This window comes from Helianthus annuus, chromosome 13, assembly GCF_002127325.2.
Source record: "Helianthus annuus cultivar XRQ/B chromosome 13, HanXRQr2.0-SUNRISE, whole genome shotgun sequence".
NCBI classification, from domain to species: Eukaryota; Viridiplantae; Streptophyta; class Magnoliopsida; order Asterales; family Asteraceae; genus Helianthus; species Helianthus annuus.
The window spans coordinates 16252754-16261531 of NC_035445.2; the positions used below are offsets into that span (position 1 = coordinate 16252754).

Genomic DNA, 8778 nt, shown 5'->3' on the forward strand with positions numbered 1-8778 from the left:
ATTTTATCCGTAGTCTTTTGGACTAAATCCGGTCTGATTAGTTGTTTATCGCCCGCTTCCGCCCAACATAGCGGAGAGCGACACTTTCGACCATAGAGAGCTTCAAACGGTGCAGCTTGTATACTTGTATGGTAGCTGTTGTTGTAGGAAAACTCAACCAAAGGAAAATTAGTATCCCAATTGCCGCCCAAATCCATAACACACGCACGAAGCATATCTTCGAGTGTTTGGATTGTCCGTTCACTCTGGCCGTCAGTTTGTGGATGAAAAGTCGTACTTAGATTTAAATGAGGTCCAAAGGCCTGTTGGAATGATTTCCAAATTCTTGACACAAAGCGATCGTCTCGGTCTGAGATGATTGAAATAGGCACTCTATGACGAGCCACTATTTCCTTGAGATAGGGTTCCTCTGGTTTCTCTGTACTATCCTCCTCTCGAATCGGTAAGAAGTGTGAGGACTTTGTTAGTCTATCGATGATTACTCAATCATGTCATGACCGCATGAAGTCCTGGATAACTTCGTAATGAAGTCCATCGATATTTGTTCCCATTACCAAACAGGAATCTCGGGTTGTTGTAACAAGTCTGAGGGATTTTGCTATTCGACTTTGACTTTCGCGCAAGTCAAGCATTCTCCGACATAAGTCGCGATATCACTTTTGAGGTTAGACCACCAATAGTATTCTTTCAATACTTAGGCCTATGTGCTTCCTCAACATATCATCTCGAAGGCTGCCAAAGAATGGAACCCAATTTCGACCCATAAGGTATAAAGTTCCATCTTCTTTCGGCACTAATTGTTCCTTCATGCCTTGAAGTGTTTCTGCTTGAATATGCTCTTCCTTGAGCGCTTGTGAATCATCTTCTCTAATGCTTGAACTCTGAGTGTTCTAACTCGCTCCTTGCGGCGCAAGGCGTCAGCTACAACGTTTGCCTTGCCCGGATGGTACTTTATTTCACAATCGTAGTCGTTCAACAATTCAACCCAATATCGTTGACGCATATTTAATTCTCTTTGGTTGAATATGTGTTGAAGATTTTTATGATCCGTGAAAAATAATGCATTGAGTACCATATAAATAATGTCGTCATATTTTGAAAGCGAATACCACCGTACCTAACTCGAGGTCGTGAGTGGTATAGTTATTTTCATGAACTTTCAGTTGACGTGATGCGTACGCGATAACTTTATCCCGTTGCATAAGTACGCAACCCAATCCTTGATGCGAAGCATCACAGTAAACTACGAAGCCATCGGTACCATCGGGTAGCGATAAGATTGGTGCATCGCACAACTTATCCTTGAGAAGTTGACATGATTCTTCTTGTTTCTCGATTTAGGTGAGGGAGGTTAGCGGTTGAGAAAACTTTAGAAAAATTCTCTATAAATCTCCGATAGTACCCTGCTAATCCCAAGAATTATCAGACTTCAGTTGGAGTCTTGGGCGCTCCCCAGTTCTTAATTGCTTCGATCTTGGAGGTGTCTACTTGAATGCCTTTCTTGTTCACTATCTGCCCGAGAAATTGTACTTCACGGATCCAAAACTCGCATTTGTGTCTCCTTCTTGAGTAGTTCTAAAATGGTCCTCAAATGTTGCCATGCTCAGCTGCTGATCGCAAGTATATCAAAATGTCATCAATGAACACTATGACGAATTTGTCGAGATACGACTTGCACAGGTGGTTCATTAAATCCATGAAGATCGCTAGTGCGTTCGTTAAACCAAAATCATAATGAGAAACTCGTAATAACCATAACGAGTTTTAAAAAGCCGCTTTCGGTGTGCTTTCCTCTTGAATTCGTAACTAATGATACTCCGATCGTAAGTCTATCTTAGAGTAGAAGCTTGAACCTTTAATAAACCATTTGAGTTAGTTGGAAATTCATTTGCAACATGGTTTAGAAATATGAATTTCCATTCATCGAAGTGTTGTGCACTTTTGCAAACTTGTATGTCTTTCCACCCCCAAAACCTTTATAAAGATGTATATTGGTAAAGAGTGGGGGTTATGAATTCACAATATCCTTGTTCGGTCAACTACAAGGTTCAGAAGGTGCTAATCGATATGGGGATTTGGCTATGGGTGCGGTTCACGATACCAAGTCGATATGTAACTCGACTTGTCGATATGGTTATAGTCCCGGCAAGTCTTCAGGAAAGACTTCGGGAAACCCTTTTACCACTGGATTATCTGTCAGCTTCGGCCCAACGGCCTTCTTGTCGACAACATGTGCCAGAAAGGCAACACAACCTTTCTGTAAGCACTTCTTTGCCTTCATGCAATTGGTTAATCCACAATGGTGTATCGTGATTCTCTGCATGATTAATAAGTGTCCCTTTGTTCAGTAGTGGTAGGCGAATGACCTTTTCATGAGAAAAGACTTTGGCTTGGTTATTGGATAACCAATCTATGCTAACCACTACATCGAAACTACCTAACTCAACGGTAAGAGATCAATACTGAGTCTTCGCTCGCCAAGTTCCAAGGAACATCCTCTAACAACTTTCCCTGACTCGACTAGTTTACCGTATGTCGATTCTATAGAATGAGGAGACGTCTAGCTTACTTGGCTCTAGGCCAAGTACATTTGGAATTCTGTGAGGAGTGGACTTCACTCTATATTTTTAGGAACCCTATGTTTAAATGTAGGATAACCCAATCCATATGTTTAGATGTTGGATAACCCAACCATATGTTTAGATGTTGGATAACCCAACCATATGTTTAGATGTAGGATAACCGAATCCCTAATTGTAGCTAGGACAATCTCGTCCCTAGCCATGAAACTCATGTATGTGAAATATTGATATGAAGCTAAAATTGGCACCAGTATCAAATAACATGGATGTGAAATGTTGGTTGATTTGAAACGTGTCGAGTAACTACTATTTGAGTGATTAAGGTAGGGTGGGATGATGCGGTCATGCTTCGGATCTCCGAGGCTAAACCCAACATGTAACACTCAGTGTGTTTGAATTCGGGTGTTACCCAGTATGGAACAACCCTTGAGAGATCGTAAAAGCATCAAGTGTAACCAACAATATTGGCTCCAGTTATGATCGAGTTCTTTTATAAAATCATATGAAAATAGATATGAAAATCAGATGATATAAAAGAATGATGTATGGTTAAATAAATAACCAACAGAAATGTAGTGTATAAATATATCATGTCTTGAAATAGAATATTTTGTCTTGTGTAGAAGATGTCGCGTCTTATGCAAAATGTCATGTCTTGTCTTTGTCGAATAGGTTTGAATAACACCACGATATGCAATATAATATAAGCACTTATATATAGGAAGTACCAGCGGCGTATCCACCATGCTTTTATCATATTACACACGTCTCGTTATTTACGAAAATGTCTTGTATATACTAACGTCAAATGTCATGTGTAACAATGTCTTGCTTAACAGTGTCATGTATAAACCATATCTTGTGTAAAAGCAATGATTTTCAACACATAACTTTTAACTTAAACATTTGTTTCTTTTGGTGCCATGATATTTTTAATACACACTATTAAAAGAATCTAGACATATATTTGGATATATATAGTCTATCATGCACCCAAAAATGAAGAATGCAATTGGTCATGGAAACCTCAAGATCGCATTGTTCATATATGTTTGAATATATGATAATATGGATAACTGAAAAAAAATAAACATAAAAAAATAAATAAGTAAATAAATGATAATGTGAATAACCGCAACCAAAATGCGTAGTGCCTCTTGCGTGTATTGGTTATATGTTTTAGTGGCAAAGAAATAATTCATTGAGGAGGGAAAACCAACTAGTGGTCTTCGTCCATATAATATGTGTTCCCTACTCTATGACCTCGATCGTCCGAAGTAGAGAAAATCCTTTGTCTTATTTGTCCATGTGAAAATTATGGTAATAGTGCTTGAGTTTCACGAGCTCTAGCAAGATTATTAGAATCTCTAGAAATTTCGAATAAAATGCAATGAGGGAGTTGCAGCATGGCTCATGCCATACCATTCCTTGGGAAAAGACAAATGTCAAGCGACGAAATTTATTGTATCATTTCCAATAAATATGATAAGGTGGAATATGATAAGGTAAGGTAAGGTAAAGTAGGATAAAGTGTCATAGACACCCTGGAACCAACCCATGTTCAAGAATTTCGAGAATGTTGAGGAAAATCCACATGAGTAGCTAACAAGTTTTGTTTGTTTAAATGACCAATCTCAAATGAATCGTGATATAGATCGAATGTTAGGTGTGAATAAATGCGTGTTGTCTTTCTGTATTGTAGTGTACGGTATTGTAGGGTATTATACTAACCACCACAGTTCGTGTTCTAATAGATAAGAAAAATTGAATCTCAAGTAATAACTTAAGAATTTTGAATGAATAGTGATCATTAGCTTGGCCCGCAGAGTCCACCAGAATTCCCATGCACTACAAGTTGTTATTACGTTGGCCACCGTAATAATAAATTGCCTTGCATGGTCACCCTAGCGTTCTCTCGTACGAAGCAGCCGATCAATAAGAGAGGAAACACTATTGTCAATATACCTTCAACATAGAAGGGACCTTCGTGATAGCTCACGTGTCAACGTTCGTTGTCAGTACTCGTAAAACGGTACGGCGTTAGATGAAATAGAAATGAAAAGAATCTGTAATAATAACAACTGAAGAGGCACCTTCAAGATGAGTACTTCATCTTCCTTGTAAGGACAAGAGTATATCCACCTTGATTAGTATGAGTCACAGGGATCTCGTCCCCCTAATAGAGTTGTTGTCCAAGGTTACCACCTCCGCCTCGTCGTCATTATCATGGTCAGGCATCTCAGCATTCGCAAGAAAGCAGCCGTATTTTTATGGAATTAAGTTTAAGATATCACTTAGGAATCATGTTCTCCATAAGCCGCAGTAGACGTGAGGTCGATATTTTTATCGTGCGAGTAAAGAATAATAATAAAGTTTGAAGTCGAAGGTATTTTGTTCTTGCCAAATATTTCGTACAACACATATATGAATGGCTTATATATATATAATCATATAAAATCCTATCTAACAAGGATTTCTATCTTTGCATAGGCTGAACTTGTAAACCATTTATAATGCGTAAACTGATAATGTAATGTATTGTAGGCACATAGTATGTTAATGTAATGTGTCTATTTCTCATAGACTTCACCCATGGAAATGTCCTCGCTTGATTTATGTGAAGTGAATTTTTGTTGTAGTGGACCTTGAAAAATGTTTATGCAATGAAAACCTTTTGACCTATCCAATTTTATTTATAATATGTTCAACATGAACAAGAGGTTTTCGTGAGGGGTCCCTAGTGATTGTAGACTTAGACTCGAGAAAGAATCCTGGTTCACTACAATCGATGCTCTGATACCAATCTGTCACACCCGCTCGTAGCGGAAGCACGAGGTGTGATCTGATCAGTTCTCATTGCATAACAATATAAGTGAACATACTAAATGAATAAAAACAAGCTCCAATGCCATTGTCATAATCGTTTCAAAAGAACGCAAATAAGTTAAATGTATTGGTTACAAACCATCAAATGAAAATAAGTTGTCATTGTTTTATACTTCGAAATGTAAGTCTTAAAATGTCAAGGCTTTGACCACTATATCACCGCAAAGAGGCGGTATATAACGGGCAAACCCTTTAAATGGTGGCATGGAGTCTTGATACTTGCTTTCCTTGACTGAAATGTCTGCATGGTCCACTAATTCCCTGAAATACATGTTAAGTTTGAAAACATCAACAAAAGTTGGCGAGTTCATGCAGTTTAGTTGGATGAGATGTATCTGTAAAATGTGAGTTGTATAAAATGTATCCATAAAATGTGAGTTGTATAAAATGTATCCATAAAATGTGAGTTGTATAAAATGTATCTGTATGTAATGATGTAGTATGTAAAGCGTCAATGAAATCGTTGATCATTAATGTTTCGCGAGGACATTAATATGTGTGACGAAAAAGGAAGCAATCCAACCCTAGACGATTTTATGCCGATTCTTATCGACTGGGACACAAAAGCACTCTTCCGTATGGGTCCACGACCAAGAGTGGGGCTCGCCAAAACCCATTAGATCTAACCACTTGTACCTAGGTCCAAACTGGATTAATGGTGCTTAGATGTATAACCCTAATTCGCACATGATCTAAGGTGTTTCATTCCCTAACTTTAACATACGTTGAACATGTATTTTCCCCGATAGTTGTAAAGTTGTAAAACATTTAAATGAATAGGGGACATGAACTCACAGAATTGCGTCCGTGAATGGTAAGTAACTGTGATCTGACGTACGGTCGTCCTGAATAGTATCACCACCTACAAACGTTCTATATTTGTTAGACACTTCGGTCTTGTAATGACTTGAGTACAAGTCTTTTATCTTGAATATGTGTTAAGAATTGTATGTCTTTGTTATTCATTGAACTGTGTCTTAGATGTATTAATTGATAACTGTTTAGTGTATATATTTCGCCAAATATATATTCTTGTATCTCGTGAGTTGTATCATCGAGTCTTGTCCTCTGGATTTCATGTCTTGTATGAATAAATTGTATAATTGTATTTTTACCAATTTATATGTCATTGGGCTTAGCCCAAGAATTCATGTTGTTGGGCCAAAATAGTGTTGGGCTTCAATAGTGTTGGACCTAAATAGTGTTGGGCCTAAATAGTGTTGGGCCTAAATAGTGTTGGGCCTCAATAGTGTTGGGCCTCAATAGTGTTGGGCCCAAATGTTATTGGGCTTTATGTTATTGGGCCTTGGCCCATATGTTGGGTATTGGGCTTAGCCCATAAGTTTTGGTATTGGGCTTAGCCCATGTATTTATGTTAAGCCCATTTAGGATGATAAGCCCATTTGTAAAAATAGCCCATTTGTTATAAAATAAGCCCATTTGTTAAAAATAAGCCCATTCGTAAAATAGCCCATTTGTTATAAGAGAAGCCCATTTGTTAAAAATATATTCTTTCATTTTTATAAAAATTACTAAGTATAGGTTTTTTTTTTTTTTAGTTAAAAGAATACACAATAGTTTTTATAAGTTTCAAAACATTCGGATATTGTTTTCGGTGATGTGTATGTATTCGTGTCGAAAGATCGCCTAAACGTCGTAGTAACTTCCTCGGAATGGCGATATGTTCATAGATTCGCCCGTCGTCCGTTTTGACCATAAGTTGTGTTCGAAAGCTCGGAATGTCCGTAAGGTGTTTATAAGATGTATTTAAATGTAGTCTTGTAAGACTTTAGTCGAAATGTACATTGTGTTCATTTGTATCATTGTATTCAAGTTCCTAGTTATCATAAATATAACTAATACAAACAAATGACACATAGCACATAAGTTGTTAAGTTAACTAAATATATATTTTCTCAAAAATATATATTTATATCAAACTTTGCTTTTATAAAAACTATTCTTTAAAATCTTTTTAATCTAATAAATATTTTGTCAAAAATAATAGTTTTTGTAACTTATGATTTTTAAGAAAAACTTGGCCATATTTTATTAGAAATATGGACTTTGCCATGTTTAATAAAAACACATCTTTTTCTTATAAAATCACCACTAATCTTCTCATATTTTTCTTAATAAAAACATATGAGATTTATAACATAACTTATCAAGATGAACTCATAATCATGTAGGGTTTTGGTATGATCTTTACATATGTTTACTAGTCCAAAAATCATATTTTACTTCTAGTTTTAACAAGCTTTTCATAAAAACCCATCTTGTATGTTTTCCTTTTATAACTTGTAAAAGCATTATTTTTAGTTAACAACCTTACATACTTTAACAAAATCAAAGATCATGATCCTCCATCTAAACATTTATGTTTAACAAAAACCCTTAAACATTTTCATGTACACTTGTTAGATTATGTTTTTAAACATCATCTAACAAGTTATTTTTATGCTAATCATCAAAACTAGATCAAATATGCAAGTAATCATCTTTAACTCACAACATAAACACACTTTTATATCATGATTATTATTTTGCTTCTTTATATTTTCATCTTGTTTTGTATTGTTGTTTTAGTTATAAGTTGTTCTTTAACAATAAATACATAAACAAGTATGAAAATAAAGGATTTAGAAGTCTCACTTCTAGCTCTTGGCTAGGGATGATCTAGGTGAAAATAAGAAGCAAAGAAGATGAAGATTTGATGGTTGAAAGCTCTTAGATGAATGGAAATGCTTGCTTCAACTTGTGGTTGTCTTAGATCCTCCTAAGTTCCATGAAAATGCATCTTGATCATCATGAAAGTGGCTTGAAAATGAAGATGGGGGAGGGGTGTTCTTGACCGAAAATGGGGTGTTGTTGGGAGCTTTTGGTGTTGTGAAGATAGGAGGTGAAATGCATGAATGAAAGGGTTAGAAAAAGAAGGTAACTAGTTGCTACAATGATCACATTTCACCACTTGTATCAAGTTGCAACATGAAGTAAATATCTAGATATTATTGGTAACAAGTTGAAAGAAAAGTGGGGCCCACAAGGGGTGTTGCAACCGTGAATGGGGGGGGGGGGTTCCCTTTGCTTTTCCTTCTTGAATTACTTAGTAAAAATGCTAGAGTTCTTAGTTAGATGTTTTAGGTAGTTTATAAGTATAAGTGTTTAAGTGTTTAAAGGGTGTTAAATGATCATTACTAGACCAAAATGATCCGATTAACACTAGATGACCATTAAAAAAAAGATTTGATATCGTTCGGACATTTGTTTCGAATTGTTTCGGTTAGATGTTATTTGAACGCTAAGTTGC

The 8778-nt window shown here is 36.3% G+C and overlaps 1 long non-coding RNA gene across 1 annotated transcript; it reads right to left on the reverse strand.

Annotated features, from left to right (window-relative positions):
• Positions 1 to 5689: 5689 nt before the first annotated feature.
• LOC118485422 lies at positions 5690 to 8510 on the reverse strand. The gene is made up of 3 exons (XR_004876025.1): positions 8124 to 8510; positions 6264 to 6330; positions 5690 to 5729 (listed from the first exon to the last, which is right to left on the reverse strand). It is a non-coding gene; the product is annotated as an uncharacterized LOC118485422 (long non-coding RNA).
• Positions 8511 to 8778: the final 268 nt, after the last annotated feature.